The sequence below is a fragment of the Equus przewalskii genome, chromosome 23, assembly GCF_037783145.1.
Source record: "Equus przewalskii isolate Varuska chromosome 23, EquPr2, whole genome shotgun sequence".
NCBI lineage: Eukaryota > Metazoa > Chordata > Mammalia > Perissodactyla > Equidae > Equus > Equus przewalskii.
Window position 1 is genome coordinate 6150551 of NC_091853.1, and position 26107 is coordinate 6176657.

Sequence of the window (26107 nt, forward strand, 5' to 3'; positions counted from 1 at the left end):
AAAGCAAACTAAAAATCACAAGATATGAATTGACGCTCACTAGAATGGGTAAAATTTAAAGGCTGATAACACCAATTGTTGGTAAAGATGTGGAATAATCTAACCTCATATACACTGCTGATGGGAATATTATATGGTAAAAATCACTTTGGAAACATTCTAGGAGTCTTTCATTAAGTTAAACATACACGTATCTATGACTCAGCAATCCTATTTTTAGGCACTTACCCAACAGAAATGAAACCATAAGTTTAAAAAAGTGGATGTTCAAGGCAACTTCATTCATAACAGTTAAAAACCTGAAAATGACCCAGTGCCCATTAACAAATAAATAAACAAAGTGTGGTACATTCATATAATGGAATATTACATGCAACATGGCTGAACTTTAAAAACATGCTGAGTTAAGTCAGAGACAAAAGACTCCATAATGTTTGATTTCATTTAATAGTGTTTGATTTTCATTCAACTGTTCTGTAACAGTTAAAACAAATCTATGGTTCCCTGGGGTGGGACAATGTGTGGTTAGCAGGGATTGACTGTGAAGAGGCAGGAAAGATATCTCTGGTGTGATTAGAATGTTCTCTGTCTTGAAAAAAATATAGGTTACACGGGTGTATCCATTTGGGAAAACTCATCAGTCCTTAAAATCTGTGCATTATTTCATTTGATGTAAATTATTCTTTCATATTAAGAAAAATTTGTAATGAAAAAAAGCATACTATAATTTTGCTCTTTGGTATCTTCTCTCCAAAAATGCCTACCACATATTTTTCCATTTCTGACGAGTATTTGAGTAAAAAATTAAACTTCATTTACTTACAAAATTTGTGACCATCTTTATTTAACTACAAGCATATATTGAGTACCAGTGCCATGCAGAGTTGTGTGTCCTGGAAATACAGCAATAAGTTTTTCCCCAAGGATCAGCCTAGAGTCATCTCAAAGAAGGCAATGTGACAAAGGCTGAAAACTGGGGGCAAAGGGGAGATGTACCTGGCCAGCGAGGGGAATGTTGACTTTGTTAAAGGAACTCTGAGTAGTGAAGATTGGAATTGTGATTATTAAATGAAATTAAAGAAAATAATTACTGAAATAACTTTCACAAATAAAAATCACATTTGACAGTGATCAGAAAAGTCATAGGATCTGCTCTAGATTTCGCCCGAGAGCTGGGGAGCAGCAAACCGCAGAAAAACAATTTTATCTAGTATGGGTGAGTAAAGGATAAAGACTGTTGGTGTTGGTGCTAGTATTGATGGTGGTAGTTGACTTGCTTGTTTATTTTGCAATCTATCAAGATCGACTCTTTCAATAGAACAGTCACGTTCTGTTCATTTCTCACAGCACCACTGCTCAATAGAATGTTTTATAATGATGAAAATATCCTTGAGCTGAGCTGTCCAATTTGCTAGTCAAGTCTCATGTGGCTTTTGAGCATTTGAAATGTGGCTAGAGTGACTGAGGAACTGGACTTTTAATTTTATTTAGTTTTGTTAATTTAAATAGCAACATGTGGCGAGCAGCTACCATATTGGACAAGTTATTCTCAAAGGTACATGTGCACTGATTGATGTAGCTACAGCCCCCAGTAGATACTAAAGGCACTAAATTCTCTGTAAAATATTGCCTTGGCTCTAGAAGGTAAATCAGTACACCTTTTTTTCCCACACAAGTATACTTGGCTTTATTGGATAGTATACCTTTGTTTTGTTTCTGTTTTTGTTTTTTTGTGGGGGTTTTTTGCTAAGGAAGATTCACCCTCAGCTAACATCTGTTGCCAATCTTCCTCTTTTTGCTTGAGGAAGATTGTCTCTGAGCTAACATCTGTGCCAATCTTCCTCTATTTTGTATGTGGGACACCACCACAGCACGGCTGCCAACAAGTAGTGTAAGTCCACACCTGGGAACCGAACCCAAGCAGCCAAAGCAGAGAGCACCAGACTTAACCACTAAGCTAAGAGGTCAGCCCCAGATGCTATGCCTTTTTAACCTCTGGGTCTCAGTCTCTGCAGGGAAGTTCACAGCTTTTCTTTTTTCATTTCCCACAAACCCACTAGGGCTCATTGCTGAGGAGTCAAGCATTCTTAAAACACTCATTGGTTCCTTCAGCAATTTTTATTTGTGCCTAAAGCCCTTGGACAGCCACTAGTGATTAGAATGGGTATAGTCCTTACCTTCTTGGAATTTACTTCCTGCTTCAGAGGTCTTGTACCCTGAGAGCCCTGGGCAAGATCAGAGTGAGCAATTCTAGTCTAAACCTCAAAGAGAAACCTGTATTCTTCCCCTTCTACTTCTTTCTTCCTCTTCCCTTCTTTTTCTTGGTATCCTTATCCTTAGGCTAGTCTTTATAGATTTTATTTTTCATCACAGTGGTATAATCTAAAGCAACATTTCTGCAGGCTTTTGATTGAACGTTCTGTTCACAAGACTACTAATTTTATATCAATTCAAAATTTGATCATCAAAATTTTAAATAGTCAAACCTCCTAGTAGTAAAGATCATTTGTTATAATGATTACTTTATTCCAGTGGCACTGTTTATGAATTTTGTCAGCCTGTCTGTTTACCTCTTGCTCAGTGGAGGTATCTTGACTAATAGGTCACTTGATTCCATCCTGGATGTAGTATAATGTAGTCATTAAAAGTAGTGTTCCCAGGTTACAATGTTTGGTTTCAAAACCTAATTCTACCTCTTATTGCTTCTGTGACCTTGAGTAAGGTAGTTAGAGATGTGCTTCAGTTTTTCATCTACAAGATACAGAATCAATTTTATAAAATGCTTGTGAAGATTAAGTGAGAGAATGTATGTCAGGTGCCAAGATGAGTGCAAGGCACATAATACACACTCATCAGCTTGAAGTATCATTTTATCACATGCAATTCTTTTTCTTCCTTTTTTAGTTTACAAAATTAGAAAAAAAAATCAACTCACAATTACAGATTGCTAGGAATAGAAGCATTTGTTGACACTATCCAACAGTTCCAGATATTCATATTCAACTTTGGGCCCAGGAACACTGAGAAGGTTTCTAACTGAATAAGTCAGTGCTGTGTCAGTTGCCAAGTCAGCCAGTTTCGCTCCCATCAAGTGTGGAAGAAAAAAATGCTTCAACCTCAGAGATTAGGCATTAACGGATTAAGACTAATGGTTTCCTAATACAGTTGTGGTTTTTTTTTTTTCATCTGGCTGTGGAAAGCATTTCTTAATTCTCTCTTGTGTGTGCTGTTTTGTTTTGCTTTGATTTGTTTTCCTCAATTCTTAACACATCATCAATTTCTTTCTTCAGTGAGAAGAGAAAATTCCCAAATGCAGAAGAATCAAGATCTCTGTGACTAAGTATAGTGCCAGCTCAATCTTCCTTTCAAAGTCCTAATATCTCATTTTCAATCATAAAAACTGTGATAATATTGGCCCCAATCTAATAATTTCTGGCTATATAAATGCTGACGAGGCTTCTGAAATATGTCACTGGAGTAAGCTGCTGGCACTTATAAAATTGACCCAATGGAATTTCCAGTGTTAATAAGAAAATTTTATCATCACCCATTTCAGAATGTCAAATTGGCAACTTGAACTTGGATAGCCAGTGCACTGCAGTGTGTAGGACCAGTGCTGTGTAATTGCTTCTCATCTTCTTGCACAGAATGCTGAAAAGACATATATCAGTCACTGTGATTTAATCACATTTCCTCAATGCTTTGATGCTTCCTTCAATACGTCAGTCAAGATCATGTGACATTTTGCTAAGCATTAACTACTCTGGGAAAATGTAATAATGATAAAGATAGGAATAAATAGCATTCTTTAGCAGGTTTCAGTAAAGTTATTATAGTTTAGCTAGTTGGTCATTTTATGACTTCCATGAACAACTAAGGCTTTAGTGTTGTCTGCCCAAATGATTCAGAATTTAGAAATGAAGATTCTAAAGAAACAAAGACTTATAACAGACTCCTTGAATAGCCACTGATCTCTGGGGTTTCTCTGTTATGTGCTCTTATAGCACCATATACTATTCATGCATCATGTCACATTTGTGTAATTGTTTAATTTTTCTCTTTCCCACTGGACTAGGAGACCAGAGAGAGCAAAGACTGTTTTGTTTAGTGTTGTGTAGCCAGTAACTAGCAGAATATCTTGCTCATAGTGAGGTCTCAATACACTTTTCTTGAACATATAAATGAATAAATTTAAAAAGTTCAAATTGGAATTAAAAATTAAGATAAAAACTTAATATGAAAACTAAGCTAACAATCTTTCATGTGTTATAACATTTAATGAGTTGTCAGAAGACTGGCATGTAAATTATAATATTTCAACATTCTCTCTGTTTTATTGTTTACCCTTTCCAAAATTAAACACATGCATCTTGCTATAACTAATTTAAGTTGTACATTGTCAACCACATAGTCAAAGATAGGCAGAAAGATGTATAAACTCTACATGAGCTAAATAGTTCATAAACAGAGGTTCTTTCTTGTGTCAGAATTCCAGCTAACAAATGCAAGAGAAATGACAGAGTTAGAAATCATCATTTTTCAAACCCTAATAAACTAATAGATGTAGTCAGTGATCATCAGTGGGTACTAAAACCATTAGACAAAAAGCTGAAGGGGAACATTGTAATGGATGGCTCAGGCCGACAACACCCAAACCCACTGATCTTAATATCACAAAAAGAAAAATAACCAGATATTTTGTGACTACTGGTGTGATGCATAGAACATTCAAAATACCATCTGTGAAGCATTCTTGCCAAAAATCAAACCTGTGTCTTATCAAACCTCTAGATGAAATTTTCAGTTTACAGGAACAACAGGAGACAGAGGAACATGTTAGTGACACTGTAGAGGGCAATAAGCAAACCAGACCAGGAAATTCTACAGAATGAACAGCTCAGTTCCCCCAACCAGTACATGGCAAAGGGTAAAAAAAGAGGGAGGGGAACCCTATGGTTTGAAAGAGATTTAAAAGACACTTCAGCCAAATGCAATGTGTAAACACTTTTGGGTTCTTATTTGAACGAACTGTAAAAAAAACAAATTTTAAAAGTTATGAGATGATCAGGAACACTTGAATATTGACTAAATATTTGATCATATTAAGAAATTGTTTGTTTATTTTAGGCATGAAAGTGATATCAACGGGAATCTTTTAGAGGTACATACTGAAGTACTTATGGATAAAGGATGTGATACATGGAATTTGTTTCAAAATAATCTAGTTGGAGAAGATAAGGGATAATGGTATTTATCTAAAAAGTTTCCAAGACTCAGTGAATTAATACATGTAAAGCACTTAGGACAGTGACAGACACGTAGCGTATGCTAATACGTGTTAGCTACTTAAAGAGGTCCAGCCCTGGCAGTCTAGTGGTTAAGATTCAGCACTCTCACAGCCACAGTCTGGGTTTCTTTCCTAGTCAGGGAACCACACCACCCATCTTTTGGTTGTCAAACTGTGGCGACTGCGTGTTGCTGTGATGCTGAAAGCTCTGCCATCGGTATTTCAAATACCAGCAGGGTCACCCATGGTGGACAGATTTCAGCGGAGCTTCCAGACTAAGACAGACTAGGAAGAAGGACCTGGCCACCCACTTCTGAAAAAACTGGCAGTGAAGACCCCATGAAGAGCAGTGGAACATTGTCTGATAGAGCACTGGAAGGCGAGAGGACGGCACAAAAAGACTGGGCAGGGTTCTGCTCTGCTGTACACAGGGTTGCAAGGAGTCGCAACCTATTCTACTGCACCAACAACAAATTTAAATAAGAAGCCATCCTAACCAGGAATTAATTTTGAAGCTCAGCTGGACAACTTTCCAACTCTAATCATTTGGTAGTCGCTTCCTAAAGTCTGGAAATGAGTATGATTTTGAGACCAAATGTGGGCACAGCAAAAGATAACTTGGGCTTAGGTCTGCAAGGGTGGGGAAAGTGAGTGTGTGTATGGAAATATTTACCTACTCTTTTCTGTGGAGCCCTAAAACCAATGATAGGACAGTTTTCATAAAATTATAGAATTTTGTAACTGGAATCAACTTTATTCCTTTCTTTTACTGAGGAGAAAACTGGGGACCAGAGAGGTCAAGTAATTTGCTAAAAATCACAAAGCACTCAACTAAACAGTCCCTAAATCCATATCTCAAGGTTCTGGTCAGGCGAGTTATGTGTTATATCCTAGTGTTGCACCAGTGGGGAAAGTCCATTCATCCATTAAACCAACTATGATAGAGCTGTAAGGTGTCTTATTTGGGGATTTCCCTAAAGATTGGGAAGCAGAGAAAGGAATCAGTGCTGTGGGGCTGAGGAGGGCTGGGGCAAACAGCCCGAGCATCACCTCCTGGCCAGTAGGAAACTGAATCATTCCCTACTACTCATCTCGTTATTTGCAGGGTCAAGTCTCTAAAGCATTTCCTAGGTCAAACCCTGGGCAGTGGTGCCTATAATTGTTCAGGCTCCGGTTTCCTTCATAGCTAATAAGACCCCTCTGAATGGTCACTCCAAGAGCTCAGTGACAGTGGCGTGGATCATTTTTGAGGTCTGTTTGGAAGCATCTGAAAATATCATTTATTTTCTTTGAATAAAGGAAAAATTTGTTTTATTTGAGAGTGTCCTAACTGTTCAAGGGGAACATCCAAAATAAGCATATTCTTTCCCAAAAACAGTTTTCAAGAAGGGTGTATATTTCTTGCACTGCCAAGAACAAAGATTTAATTGGTGAGGCACTTAAGAGCTAATGTGTATTTCAAAGACATATTAAACTTATCTCTTAATAGGTCAGCTATTCTTGGGAAATTTCAGTAGCTAAATTGAAGAAATTTTCACAAGGAAATTAAACATCGAAGCCATTATTCAAAATATTGTCTTTAAAATATTCTGTTAATCAAAATGGGCCTTTACAAAGGTCCATCAACCCCATTTATGTCTCCTCACCATGTAAACTGTTGATGGGAGAGACAACTATGAAGCAGTTACTGCTCTTAGAGACCATTTTACACAGGGAAGCTTTTTGTAAACGAAGCGATAATTTCAACAAAGTAGTTCAGTGTCTTAAAAACACTTCTCAATAGCAAACATGCTTGCAAAAGAACTACTGTTCTAGACATTATTGAACTACTTATAGTCCCCTTGACATCATGTCTTTCCATATGCTTTTTCACATATTTGTGGCCATTCTTTGCTACTATACTAAAATTTGATAAGCAGTAATTTACTAAGGTTAGTTGTAATGTGGAATCTGAAACCATATCAACAAACTTTTCAGTCTATTAGATGAAAATCCATTTGTCTGTCTTACACTTTGAGGAGATCTTTCACTCTTGCCTGATTTTGTAACATCATACATTGGTAATTTCAAACATATTGGTTTTCTAAGTTATTCAGATCTTCCAAGGTCGCCACATTTATTAATATCACCACCAATTTCATCAAAAAAGTCTTTAAGTATTGGGAAGCTGTCAAACTTGTGGTGGTGGATAAAATTTTCCAAGATTCTAATTTTCTCTTTAAAACTTTAATTTAATACTGGCAACAGATACTTGTTTTCCCTGAAGTGACAGACTCACTTCACTCATTTTTGAGAAATTGTCTGCCAAATACCCAAGTCTGAAAAACCATAGTGTGTCATTCCTTCTATCAAGTAAAAAAAGTTTAATGAATAAAATGGCAAGTCAGCTCACAACTCAAATAATCGTGTAAGTGCTTTTCCTAAAAAATAAGAAGTCGTCTTTCATTATGGAGCAGAAGTGCTTTGTGTGTGCTTCTCATTTCATTACACAGAATGTTAAAGAGACATGTAGTAGCTTTGCCTGTTTTGTTTTTACTGTGAATGTGTGGTGGTGAAGAATGTCATGGCCACTAGTACAGTTTGGTGCCACTGCATTGATTTATGCTAAAAGACTAGCAGTTTTATCCACCAATGCTTTTACACCATAAGTGCATTACTATGAAAATAGTTTTGACTATTTTAGATTTGATAGGATCTCAGAGGCCTCTAAGGCTCTATTGATAACACTTTTAAAGATTTTATTTTTTCCTTTTTCTCCCCAAAGCCCCCCGGTACATAGTCGTGTATTCTTTGTTGTGGGTTCTTCTAGTTGTGGCATGTGGGACGCTGCCCCAGCGTGGTCTGATGAGCAGTGCCATGTCCGCACCCAGGATTCGAACCACCGAAACACTGGGCCGCCTGCAGCGGAGCGCGCGAACTTAACCACTCGGCCACGGGGCCAGCCCCTGATAACACTTTTAAAACTGCTGCCCTCATTATTTACAGTAGCCAAGATGTAGAAGCAACCCAAGCACCCATCAACTGATGAATGGATAAAGAAGATATGGTGTATGCATATATATAATGGAATACTACTCAGCCATAAAAAAGGCAAAATTGTCCCATTTGCAACAACATGGATGGACCTCAAGGGTATTATGTTAAGTGAAATAAGCCAGACAGAGACAGACAAACATCATATGATTTCACTCGTGCGTGGAAGATAAACAAACACATGGATAAGGAGAACAGATTAGTGGTTACTAGAGGGGAAGAGGTTGGGGGTTGGGCGAAAGGGGTAAAGGGGCACATTTGTATGGTGATGGATAAAAACTAGACTATTGGTGGTGAGCACGATGCAGTCTATAGAGAAACTGATATACAATAATGTACACTGGAAATTACACAGTGTTATAAACCAAAATGACCTGAATAAAACAAAATTAAAGAAAGAAAAAAGAAAACTGCTGCCCTATGGTATATTAATTCTGAACGAATGTAATTTGCAACAAAAATGTCATAAAGAAAGAATACAGGAGAGGCAAGGAGGAAAAATCCTAGCTTAAACTTTAAAAAGGAGAGCTTAGTTTCCCCTTGAGTTGTATCGAAAGTAACCTTTAATGGATGACACTTAAAGTAGAGTATCTTAGGGGAAGACTACAAACCTGCTCACTTCAGTTCAACAGTAAAATGATGGAATGAAATGAATAAAAATCTAGAGAGTTTGGAAGATGGCGGCATAGGGGGATGCTGAGCTTGCCTCCTCCTTCAGACACAACAAACCTAGGACTACCTGTGGAACAATTTCATCTGAAAGAGATATGGAAACTGGATGAAGAGAACTTTCACAGCAAGGAACAGCACAGAGTGGGGTGAAAGAGGCAGAGATACAGTCCTGCTGAGGAAAAAATCACGCCCTAACTGCAGCGCTTCATGATCCAGAGCAATGTCAAGGGTACAGAGCTTTTCCCAGAGAAGCAGGGGATTCAAGCTCCAAGTTAGGCACACTAGCCCTTAGATCTAGTACAAGAGACACAAGATCCCAAAACACCTGGCTTTGAAAACCAACAGGAAATACAGCCAAGAGCACTATAGAAACTTTAAGGAAAGGAAAACCTGCTCTTAAAGGGCTCACATACAGACTCACTTGACCCAGAAACCAGAACAAAAACACCAGATAGAAAAGTACACAGTCCATTGGTAAAAGAAACTCACTTACTGAGCTCAGAGTGCATCCTGGAGGGGCAGGAGGTGACTGGACCCACCCCCCCCGGGATTGAGACACTGGTAGCCACCATTATTGTGACCTAGTTCAGCCATACTGACACAGATGCTGGCAGGCACTCTTGGAATCCTCTAGCCTGTTAGCACAGGGGCCTTGGAGCTGGCTGGCTGTGTGGCCTGGAGGTGTGTAACTGCCTCATGTGCAGCGATGGGAGGGGCAGGCTGAAAGCATGGCAGTGTATGAAACAGTCATGCTGGGGGCCTGCCCCACCCAAGAGCAAGCTAGCAACAGTCACGTGCCATGCAGCCAGTCACACTAGGGACCTGCAGCAGTTATGCACCCCTAGGCCTAGCAGTCAGCCACACTGGGAGCCTGACTTGCTCACCAGCAAACCCGCAGTAGTTGTGAGCTACCAGACCTCCCAGCCAGTCGCTCTGGGGGCTTGCACCACCCAATAACACACCTGAAACAGCTTCACATGGGTGGGTCTTACAACCAGCTGGCCCAGGGGCCAGCCCAGCCTGCCCATGTGCCTGCAGCAATAGCAGCCCTGAGACAACAGAAGGGTACATGAAGCCCACACAAGGGGCACACCTGGAACCTTTGGCATGGGGGATGAGAGAGGAGCATGCTGCTGGACCCCACAAGACATCTCCTACATAATGACACATTTCTAAGATCAGGAGACATAGCTAATCTACCTAATATATAGAAATAAGCACAGAGAAATAAGCAAAATGAAGAGACAAAGGAATATCTTCCAAATAAAAGAAGAGGAAAATCTTCAGAAAAAGAACTAAACAAAACAAAGATAAACAATCTACCTGATAAAAAGTACAAACTAATGGTAATAAAGATTTTCACTGAACAGGGGAGAAGAATAGATGAACACAGTGAGAACTTCAACAAAGAATTAGCAAATATAAAAAAGAACCAATCAGAGCTGAAGAATACAATAATGGAAAGGAAGAATTCACTAGAGGGAATCAACAGTACAGCAGATGACACAGAAGAATAGATCAGCAAACTGGATGACAGAGTAGAGGAAATCACTCATGTTCAACGGAAAAGAGAATTTAGAAGAATGAAGACAGTTTAAGAGACCTCTGGGACAACACTAAGTGCACAAACATCCAGATTATAGGTGTCCCAGAAGGAGAAGAGACAGACAAAGGGACAAAGAACATATTTAAAGAAATAATAGCTGAAAATTTCCCTAATGTGGGGAAGGAAACAGATATCCAGGTACAGGAAACACAGAGAGTATGACACAAGATGAACCCAAAGAGGCCTGACCAAAACACATTATAATTAAAATGTCAAGAATTAAAAAATAAACAGAGAATCCTAAAAGCTGCAGGAGAAAAGCAGCAAGTTATGTATCAAGGAAACCTCATAAGGCTATCAGCTGACGTTTCAGCAGAATTGTTACAGACTAGAAAGAAGTGGCATGATATATTCAAAGTGTGAAAGGAAAAAACCTATGAACAAGAATACTCTACCCAGCAAGGTTATCATTCAGAATGGAAGGAGAGACAAAGAGTTTCCCAGACAAGCAAAAACTAAAGAAGTTCATCACCAATAAATCAGCCTTACAGGAAATGTTAAAGGGACTTCTTTAAATGAAAAAGAAAAGGCCACAAACAGGAATTAGAAAATTATCAAAGAAAAAATTTCACTAGCAAGGCAAATGTATAGTAAAGGTAAAGGATCAACCACCTATAAAGCCCGTACAAAGGCCAAAAGACAAAAGTACAAAAATCATCTGTAACTACAATAATAGGTTAAGGGATACACAAAATTAAAAGAGGTAAAATATGATGTCTAAAACATAAAACTGGGGTGATGGTCAGAGAGCAAAAGAGTAAGGCTTTCAGTACGATATCAAACCTAAGGGACCATCAAGTTAATATAGCTTATTATATACATAGGTTATTATATATAAACCTCATGGTAACCACAAAGCAAAAACCTGTAATAAAACAAACAAAAACCTATAACAAAGAAAACCAAAAACTTATAATAAATACACAAAAAATGACACTAAAAAAAGTCATCAAATCATAAGGGAAGAGAGCAAGAGAAGAAAAAAGGAACAGAGAAGAACTACAAAACCGTCAAGAAAAAAAGTAACGAAATGGCAATAAGCACATAATTATCAATAGTCACTTTAAAGTAAATGGAATAAACATTCTGGTCAAAAGACATAGACTGGCTGAAAAGATTAAAAAACAAGACTCATATGTATATACTGCCTATCAGAGACAAATTTCAGATCTAAAGGCACTCACAGACTGAAAGTGAAGAGATGAAAAAGATATTTCATGCAAATGGGAACAAAAATAAAGCTGGGATATCAATACTTGTATCAGACAAAATAGATTTTAAAACAAAAACTTTAACAAGAGATGAAGAAGGGCATTACATAATGATAAAGGGAACAATCCAACAAGAGGATATAACATTTGTAAATACCTATGTGCCCAACATAGGAGCACCTAAAAACACAAAGCAAATATTAACAGACAAAAAAGGAGAAACTGACAGTAACACAATAATAGTAAGACACTTTAACACTTCACTTGCATCAATGGATACATCACCCGGAAAGAATATCAATAAGGGAACATTGGCCATAATTGACACACTAGACTAGATGGACTTAGTTGATATGTACAGAACATTCCATCCAAAAACTGCAGAATACACATTCTTGTCAAATGCACATGGAATGTTCTCCAAGATAGATCACATATTAGGCCACAAAACAAGGCTCAGTAATCTTAAGAAGACTGAAATAATACCAAGCATCTTTTCTGACAATGACAGTATAAGACTAGAAATCAACTACAAGAAGACAATTGGAAAAGTCTCAATTATGTGGAGATTAGACAAAATGCTACTGAACAGCTATTAGGTTAATTAAAAAGTCAAAGAAATAAAAAAATACTCAGAGACAAATGAAAATGAAAATATGACATACCATAATCTATGGGATACAGCAAAAGCAGCTCTAGGAGGGAAATTTAGAGTAATACAGGCCTACCTCAAGAAACAATTAAAATCTCAAACAATCTAACATTACACATAAAGGAACTAGAAGAAGAAGAAAAAACAAAGCCGAAAATTTGTAGAAGGAAGGAAATAATAAAAATCAAAGCAGAAATAATTGAAATAGAGACTAAAAAGACAATAGAAAAGATCAATGAAACTAAGAGTTGGTTCTTTGTACAGATAAACAAAACTGACAAACCTTTAGCTATACTTACTAAGAAAAAAAGAGAGAAGGCTCAAATAAATAAAATCAGAAGTGAAAGAGGAGAAATTACAATGGATACCACAGAAACAAAAAAGACTGTAAGAGAATACTATGAAGAGCTATATGACAATTACTTGGACAATCTAGAAGAAATGGATAAATTCTTATAATTATACAACCTTCCAAAACTGAATCAAGAAGAAACAAATTCTGAATAGATGGATCACTAATAAGGAGATCAAAAACCTCCAAAAAAACAAAAGTCCAGGACCAGACAACTTCCCCAGTGAATTCTACTAAACACTCAAAGAAGATTTAATACCTATCCTTCTGGGCCTCTTCCAAAAAATTGAAGAGGAGGGAACACTTCCTAACTCATTTTATGAGGCTAAAATTACCCTGATGCCAAAACCAGACAAGGACAACAAAAAAAGGAAAATTACAGGCCAATATCACTGATGAACATAGATGCAAAAATCCTCAACAAAATGTTAGTAAATTGAATACAACAATACCTTAAAAGGATCATACATAATGATCAAGTGGAATTTATTCCAGGGATGCAAGGATGGGTCAACATTTGCAAATCAACCAATGTGGTAGACCACATTAACGAAAGAGGATTAAAAATCACATGATCATCTCAACAGATCCAGAGAAAGCATTTGACAAGATTCAGCATCTGAATAAAATGGGCATAGAAGGAAAGTATCTCAACATAATAAAAGCCATATATGACAAACCCACAGCTAACATCATACTCAACAGTGAAAAAATGAAAGGTATCCCTCTAAAAACAGGAACAAGACAAGGATGCCCACTTTTGCCACTCTTATTCAACATTGTATTAGAAGTCCTTGCCAGAGCAATCAGGCAAGAAAAAGAAATAAAAGGGATCCAAATTGGAAAGGAAGAAGTAAAACTGTCATTATTTACAAATGACACAATTTTCTAAATAGAAAACCCTAAAGAATCCACCAAAACAAAACCTGCTAGAAATAATAAACAAGTGCAGTAAAGTTACAGGGTACAAAATCAACACACAAAAATTAGTTGCATTTCTCTACACAAACAATGAAATAACAGAAAGAGAAATCAAGAATACAATCCCATGTACAATCACAACAAAAAGAATAAAATACACGGGAATAAATTTAACCAAGGAAGTGAAAGACCCGTACACTGAAAACTATAAGACATCATGGAAAGGAATCAAGGAAGACACAAGGTAATGGAAAGATATTCCATGCTAAAGGATGGGAAGAATTAACATAGTTAAAATGTCCATACTGCCTAAAGCAATCTATACATTCAATGCAAACCATTTCAAAGTCCCAACAAAATTTTTCACAGGATAGAAATAGAACAAAGAATCCTAAAATTTATGTGGAACACCAAAAGACACCAAATGGCCAAAGCAATCCTGAGAAAAAAGAACAAAGCTGGAGGCATCACACTCCCTGATTTCAAGGTATACTACAAACCTGTAGTAATCAAAACAGCCTGGTACTGGCAGGAAAACAGGCACACAGATCAACGGAACAGAACTGAGATCCCAGAAATAAAACTATACATCTATGGACAGCTAATTTTTAACAAAGGAGCCAAGAACATACAATGGAGAAAGGAAAGTCTCTTCAATAAATGGTATTGGGAAAACTGGACAGCCACATGCAAAAGAGTGATACTGGACCACTACCTTACATCATACACCAAAATTAACTCAAAATGGATTAAACACTTGAATGCAAGACCTGAAACCATAAAACCCCTAGAATCTTGGCAGTATCTTTTTTTTATTGAGGTCATAGTAGGTTGCAACATTGTGAAATTCCAGTCGTATATTATTATTTGTCTGTCACCACCTAAGTGTTCCCCTTCACTCTTTGTGCCACACCCCAGCCCTCTTCCCCCTCATAACCACTGAATTGTTCTCTTTGTCCGTGAGTTTATCTTCCACATATGAGTGAAATCATATGGTGTTTGTCTTTCTCTGTCTTACTAGTAGCTTTTTGAATATGTCTCCTCAGGCAAGGGAAACAAAATAAAAAATAAGCAAATGGGACTACATCAAACTAAAAAGTTTCTACATGGCAAGCGAAGTGACTAATGAAGTGAAAAGATGACCTACCAACTGGGAGAAGATATTTTCAGACCGTATAACTGATAAGGGGTTAATATCCAAATATATAAATAATTTATACAAGTCAAAAACAAAAAAGAATCAACCCAATTAATAAATGGGCAGAGGACCTCAACAGACATTTTTCCAAAGAAGATATACAGATGGCCAACAGACACATAAAAAGATGTTCAACATCATTAATTGTTAGGGAAATGCAAATCAAAACCATGATGAGATATCACTTCATGCCTGTCAGAACGGCTATTATTAAAAAGACAAGACATAACAAGTGTTGGAGAGGATGTGGAGAAAAGGGAATACTTGTGCACTGTTAGTGGGAATGTAAATTGGTGCAGCCACTATGGAAAGCAATAGGGAGAGTTCTCAAAAAATTAAAAATAGAACTGCCATATGATCCAGCTATTCCACTTCTGAATATTTATCTACAGAACAGAAAACACTAATTTGAAAAGATATATGCACGTCTATGTTCATTGCAGCATTAATCCCAATAGCCAAGACTTGGAAACAACCTAAATGCCCATCAACAGATGAATGGATAAAGAAGGTGTGGTATGTATGTATAATGGAATATTACTCAGCCATAAAGAAAGATGAAATCTCGCCATTTGTGACAACATGGATGGGCTTTGGGCTATTATGCTAAGCAAAATAAGTCAGACAGAGAAAGACAAATACTGTATGATTTCACTCTTATATGGAGGATAAAAAAAAAACAACAAACAAACACACAGTTACGGAGAACAGATTGGTGGTTACCCGAGAGGAAGGGGGATGGGGAGAGGGCAAAGGAGGTAAAGGGGCACATTTGTACAGTGAAGGATGTCAACCAAAACTTTTGGTGGTGAACATGATGTAGTCTATACAGAAGTTGAAATACAACGTTGTACACTTGAAATTTATATAACATTATAAACCAAGGTTACCTCTATAAAAAATTTTTTAACTTATTTTTATTATGTTTAAAAAATATCCAACACAAAATAAGAAATTAAGCTAAATATGATAAAAGCATTTTGCATCTGAAATGTGTAAAATACATTTGGATTCTCCCTAATATTATTTCCTTTCTACCATGGGAATAATCTTCATTTGAAAATACTTCACTGGAGAAATTTAAGAAAGGACTCTAAGTTTGTGTATAGTATACAAGAATGATAATTTCTTATTTTAGAATTGCACTTTAACATTCAAAGAAATGTAAAATCGGTGGCTTTAGTTTATCAGCATTGGATAGCAACTCTATTACTAACCTCAGAATTAGGGGAAAATTTACCCCAAAATAATGTAACGAATAAAGCCAACTCAGGTGCAGATGCACCTAGTTTAATACAATAAGTGTGTGGGTCAACTGGAAAGCACATTTTTGTACATTGACACATTTAATATTCATCAAGAAAACTTGATTTTGAAAAGAATTCTCAGCTGAAGTTTTGTCAGGTAAGTAATCACTTTCTATTTTTTAAACATTTTACTGGTTGTCCTTTCTAAGCATAAAAGTAAAACTTTTCCTTGTGGAAGATGTAGAAAGTGTTTTATATTTTTTTCTAGAAGAAAAAAGGGGAGGAAAATGGGTGGGAGAAGGCAATAGAAAATCACTCTTAATGCCATGTTAGCATTTGTACCTCATGAGTTTTTTTTAGAGAAAAATATAGATTCAATGTGAAAAAAAAGTTGGGAAATATACAAATAAAAGTTGGCGTAAGAAAGCAGGACTCATAAAAATGTGGTAACCACTTTTAAAATTCTGTCTCTCTCATTAAACCAATTAATTAAATCTGAACTCAGTAGGAATAAAAACATGAAATAGTTATATTTTTTTCCTCATCATTGTCTTCAAGTAGGCTAGGTTGCAACTTTATTTTCTATCTCATACTGATATATAGGAGAGGACACCAAGCTTTACCATTTTAATCTCACAGCCAGTGTGGACTTCAGAGCCTCCTGCCCCCCAGGTCCTGTCGGGTGAGCAGTGGATCTGGAGTCTACTGAGAGCTTCCAGTCTCCAGAGCTTCTTTCCTCCTTCACCATTTCCCCTCCTTCCTGACTATGGTCTTTGCTAATGTTGCTTCACTGTGTTTTTGTCCTTCCTGCTTGATCTTTCTCAAGTTAATATTATCCAAGCATTTTTCTCCTGTCTTTAAAAATTCTTTGAGCATAATTTTAATGCCTACATATTCTGCCCTCTGTCATGTGATTATTCCATAACTCTCCATTATCATTGTATTCGATTTGTTTTCAGAAATCTGAGTTTTTTAAAACAGGCACACACTCAATATGTATTGAAACCCTATAGCACCCTTCTGTGAATCACCATTTCCCTATAGAATTTCAATGTGGCTGCAATGGTTTTCACTGAGTGTTATATAAAAAATAATTTGAGCTGGCCTTTGTCCCTGGTTCCTGGGAGGGAGCCTCTAAAACCATTACAATTTCCTTAGTAAGAGGGGTGTCTTTGCTGTTCATGGTGGACCCCCGGAGACTACACTGAGTTGATGCTAACCAGGTGATTCATGGTGGGCCTCTAGATAGCTTCTGGCCATACAAAAAGACCAACTCTGTAAGTAGAGGGTTGCAGGAAGTGGATAGGGGCTGGAGATCTAGTTAGATCACATGGCCAAGGATTCAATCAATCATGCCTACTTAATGGACCCCCAACAGAAACCCTGGACACCAAAGCTCAGTTACATTTCCTTGTTGGTGATACACATGAATGAAGGGGTATGCTTCTGCAGTGCTCAGTGCAACAGAGATATCCAGAATGATGGGCAGTGCAACACATCCCCTCCATTAGACATACTAATTATGAAGATCTTTGGCCAGTCTTAGCAAGAAAAATTTTAAGTAAATGTTAAAGACAGATTATAGGGGCTAAGCAGCAATTAGGAATCAAAGTACGGATAGTGTGAGTATGAGTTAATTTTTCTAGAATCCCAGTTGAAGGGAAGGAAGTAAAACGATAAAGAGACAGAAAGCTAAGGGAGGGTCTTTAAACGGAGAACTCTGCTTATACACTGATTGGAGGGCAACAATTGACAAAGAATACAGAAGAGGGAAGATAGCTGATGAATCAACCTCTCTGAAGAGAACATTAGGATAGGATACAGGTAGATGAATTGATTGAGGAAAGGAGGTAGGACAACACTCCTCTAAGATAGTTGAGTGCTTTTCTCTAGAAGTGTGCATCAGATTGAATTTACTCAATGTCATTAAATAGATTGCTGAATCCTGTTCAGGAGAGCATACGTAAGTCCCTGTCCACGTGGGTAGCTCCCAGTCAGTTACTGTAGTCGTTACTGACGGCCCACTCAGTCAGATGAGGTGATCTATGCATCCCACTAGGCCTAGAGTCTGTCATCATTTCCAGGATGGTTCTGGTAGGTCCCTCTCCACCAAACTAATCGCTGGTTGCTTGAAGCCACCAGGACATTCTGGTTTCCTCCATTTAGTTCTATGGAGCATGGGGAGCATTAAAGCAAATTATTCAATTGAGTCCTATTTCCTCCATGAAAATGCCTTCCAGTAATTTTCCTAGGGACTGGCACTTCCTCTTTGTGTGTGTGCTATCTGGGATAGGCAGGATTCAGAAGTCATTCTCCGAGTAAATGGAATCATGTTTTAAAGGCCCACTAGACGTAGTTCTTGAAGAACACTGTGATGAGTTAAGTGTAAATGAATCAGAAATATAAGGATTGGATTTCCCTGGAAATACACATGGGCTGAAAAGTCAAGGGAAGGAAAAATTTCCACCCAAGATCTTTAAGGAAGAATTAGAATGTGTTGCCAAGAAATGAAAACCTGTTTTCCAACACTCAAATGTCATTCGAATTCCTTGCCTTGCCTTTTCAGGCACATGACAAAAAATATTTAATACTCAGTTGCTTTCTTCCACTCTGAAGTGTGACTTTATTAATTCTGTTAACTAAGGTCCAGGCTTTGTTCCTATTACACAAACTGAAGGGGCACCCAGAGTCTTGCAAGAATAGCTCATGAAGCCATGGAAGCAGGCAGCACTCACGAGGTGCTGAAGCTCTAATGAGCCTTTGCTCACAGGCTTCTCACAGGGCCGGTGTGGGATTATGTTACCACTCCGAGTTAACAGGGAGAAAGTTCCATCCATGACAAACCTTGCTTTTCTGGAGGTAAAAGTGTGGGCGATGGGGTGGGGGCAACATGAGATGTGCCCTTTGTCTGCTGGTTCACTTGTACCATTTCTCTTATTGAAAGTCGGATCCTTCCTTCCCCAGATACTTTAACAATGAGAGAGGAAAAACCGCTCCATGGGTTTGAGTAACTAAGCATATCATTAGCTTTGTGATGTAAGAAATTGTAAGAAAAATTAGTAGCTTAAAACAATGATTTATTATTTCCTCATATCTTACAGGTTTCCTGGGAGGTTCTGAGGGTCCGGGTTGACTCAGCTGGGGCTTGATGGTCTAGGATGGCCTCACAACTCTAGCTTGTAGGTTATCTCTATTGTCTTATTTTTCCATTCCTATGCGTTTAAATTATATAAATAAAGCATCCATTAATTTTTTTTTGTATATGGGGTGCTATTTTTTTGTCTTATATATTTTTCTTTAACATTTATGCAATGAGTTTCATGATATATGTAGTTTTGCATTCTGATTTTATTTAAAAATTACATTGTTAGAGTTTTCATCTTTAAAAATTCTCCAAAACATAATTTTCATAGCTGCATAGTATTCTTTACTTTGGGGGATCCTCATAAGCAAGGTAATCATTTTTCTTTTATGGATACTTGCATTATTCCTATGTTTCACAGGATGAAGAATACCGTGATAAATATCCATAAACAAAATTTTGAATGAATCTCTATCTCTTTTAGATCTCCTGAAGTGTGAGTGCTGTGTCACAGCGTGAACTCTTCCAAGGCTCTTGACTTATGTTTCCGAATCATGGGGCAGGAAGGTCCAGACGTGTGCTCCCAGGAACACTGGTGACAGTCTGAGCACAGCCGGCAGTGCTCCCCTGCAGTGCTGCTGGGAACACGCCTTTTGATAAGCAAAGAAAGAGGCAGGAGTACTTTGTTTAAATTTTGATTATTGGCCAGTTTGAACACTTAAAATATATTTATTGGCCTTTTCTTTTTCCATAAATTGTATCTTCATGAACTTTGACTTTTTTTATATTGGATTTTAGTCTTTTTATCGCTAACTTGTAAAACCTCTTAATGTAAGACTATTGACCCATGTTTGTCATATCTGCAGTATATTTCCCTAGTTTATTATTCACATTAAGTGTTTTTGATGGTATCTCAAATTTGTAGGTGCCTAAATTCGCCCATATCTTCCCTTGTGATTTTTCAATTATTTTTATACTCAGAAAGATCTTTTTCCATTCAGAGGTCAGAAATTTACTTATATTTTCTACTGTTATTTTTTTTTTACATTTACTTTTTCCTTCCAACTTGAGTTACTTTTGCTGTACTGTGTGAGTTTAAGCTCTAAACTGATTCTCCCCTACGAATAACTGGTCTTGTCTGCACTCTTTGTTGACCAACCCGTACCTCCTCCAGGGCCTTGTGATCCATCTTATCTGATAAACTGCTTTCTCATATCTGATTGTCTGCTCAGTATCTCTGCTGGAACATCTGCATAATTAACATATGAAAATTAAACTCCTTGTCTTCTACACCATCCCTGCTCCCCCCACAGGCTTTCCTGTCTTGCAGAACGGAGTGCCCACCCTTCTGCTTGTTCATGACTTCTCTCTTTCTCTCACATCTCCACATCCAGTCCATTACCTAATCCAGAAGCCCCACTTTGAAAAGAGTCAGAATCTGACTGCTGTTCCTACCTGCACTGCTTCCACTCTAGTCCAGCACCATCACCTCTTGCTTGAATTATTACCACCACCTCTTAACTGGTCTGTGTACTTCTGCATTAGGTCAATTTCAGACTATTCTCAAAACAGCATCAGAATGATATGTCAGCTCTGGTCCTTCCCCTGCCCAAAGCCTCCAATGGCTTCCCTTCTCATGCATAGTAACAGTGAGCTGCCCATACCAGTCTTTGAGGTCCCCTTCTCACCTCCTCTCCTAATCCTCGACCCCTGTCTCACTTATGTCCAATTACAGTGTTCCTTTGAGAAGTCCAAGCATGCCCTGGCCTCAGAGCCTGTACACCTGCTGTTCCCTCTACTTGGAACGGCCTCCCCCCAGGTAGACACATAGCTCTCATTCTCACTTTCTTTAGTTCTTTGACTAAATGTTATGATCTTGCTGAAGCATTTGGTATCCATGCTATTTAAAATTGCAGACTACACTCACATCTCTCTTATGCCCTAAATCTCTTTCCCTTTCTCTACCTTGTTTTTCTTTGTAGCACTTACAAACATAAGACATACTACAGTTTGTATTTATTTACTTGTTTATTGTCTGTCTCCCCACACCAGCGGGTAACTGTGAGGGCAAGAATGCTGTTCTTTTTTTCACTGATGAATCTTCAGTCTCTCAGTTTTTATACGTCATAATCCCATCAAGTATTCTTTAATGTTTTCATTCTATTAAATGCTTTGAAAAAGAATTCTAGGTGTTTGACTAGATCATAATTTTTGAGAGATTTTTGTTTGTTTGCTTTTATTGAATGTAGATGCTTTTCTGTGTTTTCTCTCTACTTCGGCAATTTGGTAGTGTGAAAGGCCAGAGAAGGTAGTATACAATGTTCTTGTGCTCTATGTGTTATATGAGACTATTTTAAAAATAAAAACTGGGTGGTAGAGTCCTAAGATTATTAGAGATTTTTCATAAATGCTGCCAAGGGAGAATCTTGAGTCTCTTGCAACAATTCTCAAATTTACCATAAAATAGAATGTAGTAGATTGTGTATTATAATTGTATATGGCCATCTTTTTTTCCCCATTTCCCATCATAAAAATTTCATCCTGAATTCAGTAATCTGTCCTAAGAATTACCATGTCTAAATAAAAGTGCAATATAACCAGCCTCCCCACACCCCCCTGCCAAATTTCCACATCTCCAGAAAGGAACCATAAAAAATTAAGGCTTATCGTTTGGGGGATTTTCTTTACTGTGAAGGTGGGAAATTTTCTTTTTAAACTAGGCATAGTTAATTATAGTTGTAGTTTTAAAGAAATTTCCCTACTAAATAAAAGGAAAGTTTAAAGATAAGTAAATGAAAAATCAAATACAATGGAACTAAACTATAAGGCACATGCCGGGGATGGAGCCAACATCCTGCTTTCCAGTTGGTTTTTCCGTTAGATATTGTTTACCATTTGGGATTTTTTTTAGCTCCATATATTTACCATTTCTATAATTAAATGTTAGGTAATAGAAGACTCAGAATGGTTTCTGCTCATCCTAACCAAATCCTTTCCATTTTGATACATTATGAAAAGAGGAAAGTAAAGAGAGAAAGGGGGAACACAGGAGGAGAAAACAAGAAAGTTTCTTTGGGATGGCTTATAACATGGGAAATGTGGGCTTCTTCAAGTTTTCATTAGAAAGAAAGCAATGCCTCCTCTCCCTCTCCTCCTTTCCCTCCCCAGGCCCTCCACCATGCCTTCCTGCTCCTTCAAGCGTCCACTATTGAATCCAGAGAGTGACGGGTCTTAGTTCCTCAGCTCTACTTTGAGATTAACCATGAAATACTGTCAGAATGTATTTTATTGTAAGATAGACAATTTTCTAGCAAGTTGATGATGCCATATATGGGTAATGTGAAATCACAGCCATGGAAACTGTTACTTTAGAAAAATAAGCCATAAATCTAAGTATTATTGGTGTTTTAAATTTTTTTCCGGTATTATATGCTTGTTACTTGCTCATTTTTTTTTTTAAAGATTTTATTATTTCCTTTTTCTCCCCAAAGCCCCCCGGTACATAGTTGTATATTCTTCGTTGTGGCATGTGGGACGCTGCCTCAGCGCGGTCTGATGAGCAATGCCATGTCCACGCCCAGGATTCGAACCAACGAAACACTGGGCCGCCTGCAGCGGAGCGCGCGAACTTAACCACTCGGCCACGGGACCAGCCCCACTTGCTCATTTATTTTGTAAAGCAGATAATAACTGGCACTAAAGATTTAAGCAAAATTTATGACAATAACTTTAAATTAAGGAAATTCTCTCCAAAAGCCTAACTTTTATCTGCAAATTAAGAAAAGACTGTCATTATTCAATATCAGTGATCAAACTCATAGGTGATTGCCACAGGAATTACAAGGAGCTCACTGTGACACCCCACGATGCAGAGGGTGCTCTGCTCACACATGTTAATAGGTGCTATAGGATAAAAGGGTCCCATAATCAAATGAGATGGGAAAATGTTAAGTTAAAGTTAAATACATTTCTTCACCTCGGGGTGAAGAATGCACAACGTGAATTTGCAAAAGAAGGCAGGGACTATGCAATCTTTGGTTCATGGAGCACATAGGGTTAAACTGGAAGTCACACAGGGAAATGTTCATTAATCGCCTCAGAAAGTGACAGAGAATTGACTGTTCTAAGGGGAAAAAAAAAAGAAAACCCTGATTTCCTGTTACAACTTTCATAACACGTTACAATAAAGTCAATTTATCTAAGAGAAATAGAATTCTAGGCAGTTAAGCATGAGGAAACGGTGGTAAGTTTATTTGTTTATTTATTTATTTTCCCTTATGTCAATAGATATTCTTGGAACTTAATAAGAACAAAACAGTTTGCAACCTCAGAGAATACAGAAGCAGCAGCTGTGAAACGCTGGAGAGGGAATCAGCCACAGGATATAGATCCAATGGACTGTGCCGGGAGGACAAGAAGGGGATGCGAGCGACTTCTTGTGGGCAGGACCTCCCTATTTCACCTTGGTGCTCTTCTCTTCCGGAACCTCATCCAGTATTGTATATGCAAGGTGATAAACATCAGGATGCAGGAGTAAAGACTATTTTTCTAATCTTAACTTTATTTATTGCAAAAGCTTCCCTAAAATTAAATCACATTTAGTTGCATGTTTCCATCAGTTAGGATCATGTTTGTCTGCAAGTAATAAAAGCTTAACAGAGTAGATAAGAAGTTTATTTATCTTTGTTTATGCTTAAGGCCAGAGGCAGGCTGTGCAAGGCTGGCAAGTCAGCTCTGTGGTTATCAAGGCCCGCAGCACAGGGCTTCCACCTCCTAGTCCAGTCTGCAATTATGTCCTTGCAGCAGGCAGCAGAAAAGAGGAAAGAGAAAGCAAAACAAGCCTCTCGCTTGAAGGACGCTTCCAAGAATTTGCACGTGGACCATGGTAAGGGAGGCTGGAAGTGCAGCCATGTACTCAGCTAAAAATTGGGAATTCTATTATCACAGACGAAGGAGAACATGCCACAGTTTATTTAATAAATTGAAAAAAGCATATTAAAGAAAATAAACTATATGAAAGAAAATTTTAATAGTACATTAAAGAAAATAAAAATATATGAAAAACTGAGGGAAAATGGCCAGCCAAAAGAAAATTCTTAGCTTGCATCTTGGGAAGTGCAGTCAAATGTTTCCATAGGGACATCTGAATATCTCAAAAGCACCACTTACAGAAAGAAACTTTACCGCCCTCCTCATCTCTCCTTCCTTCCCATCCTCTTCAACCCAAGTTAGGGAGTTGGGGAGGAGCTGAGTAAGAAAAAGAGAAGAAATATACTTTACCTCCTTCTGGAGAGCAGCTCTAGCTTGGAAGAGGAGAAATTTTAGTTTTGAGTGAATTAGGTTGTGTTATTATATGAAATTCAATGGGTTTAATGATTAAATTGTGATCATTCTGCTACTTAAAGTGATTATAGGACTTTTTAGCAGCATCAAGAGATCGGCAATGTCATGGGTGTACCTGAGGTCTTTATCCAGGAGCGGGGAAAGAGCTTTCCTACTGAATGAAGTTCAAATGGATAATGAGAAATAAAAGCAAAGATCACTTGTGATTATATCTCATGAGTATTACTTGTAGAAAGCAATGATTACAATAACTACTTCACAGGGTTTTTTGTGAAGATTATGTAAAAAAGGAATGTAAGAAAGCAGTAGAGAGCAAGGCATAGAGAGGCACTAAATAAATGTTGGTTTCCTTTCCTTGATTCATACTGTTCATTAAACAAATACACATTGAATTCATGCTATTTGCCAGTTATGGTGTTCAGAATAAAGACATAGAAAGGGGAAAGAAATCACAGCAAACAGTAGAAACGGTTTTGAAAAAAGACTTATCTCAATTCTCCTTTCTAAAGAGAACTTCAATAATCTGTCTCACTACCACCCGGGGTCAGCTGCAGAAATTTTAGACAAAATTCCTAGGAAGGACTCCACCACTTGAGGCTGAGAATTTTAACCGTATTTGATTAACAAAGTCATCACTATAACATACTTCTCGAGTTTTGTGAGCTCATTTTGTTATTTTTCTGTTGAAACCTGATGTCAACCCAAATGGGTCCGTACTATACAGATATGGCATACAGGGTCTGAAACCATTTTTGGGGGGTATTGGGCTGGAGGGAGGTCACTTTCCATTGTGTGACCTAAAGGTGGAAATTTCAGTTCTTTCCATCAACATGGTGAATTTCACTCTCCTTTTCTGCTTCCTATTTATAAGCGCTAATACCTTCAAATTTTTATCTTTAGTGACATCTAGTGGTTCCATGTTATAATGAGAACACTGTTGGGCTTTGAAACTTTCTCTGGCTGAGGAATAGACCAAGAGGGGCCAGGCTTGGGTTTGTTTTTCATCTGTACGCTTGTCAAATAGTCATGTGAGAAAAATGACTTTGTGCCGTGGTGATTCAGATTCTCCCACTTCCTATTTGTAAAGAAGAACTGATATTTGTGCTTCCACATCATTGATAGGATGTCAAATACCTCTGGAAGACAGGTGCTCTGTTTTTTCAAATGGTTGTAATTGTAAAGCAACTCTCTTCCCCTCCTTTGGAAGCTGTGCAAGTTTTACAAACCAACGCTGCAGGAAAAAGGAGAGAAACAATGTCAAAAGTTTCTTTTCCCTGGCTGCAGCAGAGACATACTGTGGAGATTTTTAGATAGGAGGAAGCCAATGGTTCACATTTTTCTGTCTGGTTTGAACTTGTGATTATTTAAAAGGAAAATGAAAACCAGAATTCGACATTCCAGATTTGAAAGCCATTTCAAAATCATTTTATAACAGACCCAGTTGTGGTTCGGTGGTTGTTTATCTTACTCTTTTGTTTTCTCACCACCCATAGATTATGAAAA

General features: G+C 37.7%; 1 long non-coding RNA gene across 2 annotated transcripts in view; it reads right to left on the reverse strand.

The window, feature by feature from the left end:
• The window catches only part of LOC139078873 (uncharacterized), a 160583-nt gene that overhangs the window by 127103 nt on the left and 7373 nt on the right, over window positions 1-26107 (reverse strand). Inside the window, exon 3 of one of the 2 annotated variants that reach the window (XR_011532037.1) lies at window positions 25739-25835. This is a non-coding gene — a long non-coding RNA (uncharacterized lncRNA). Of the gene's footprint in view, window positions 1-23505; window positions 25836-26107 lie in introns of those variants that run through there. The other variant, XR_011532039.1, reaches the window with a different exon arrangement.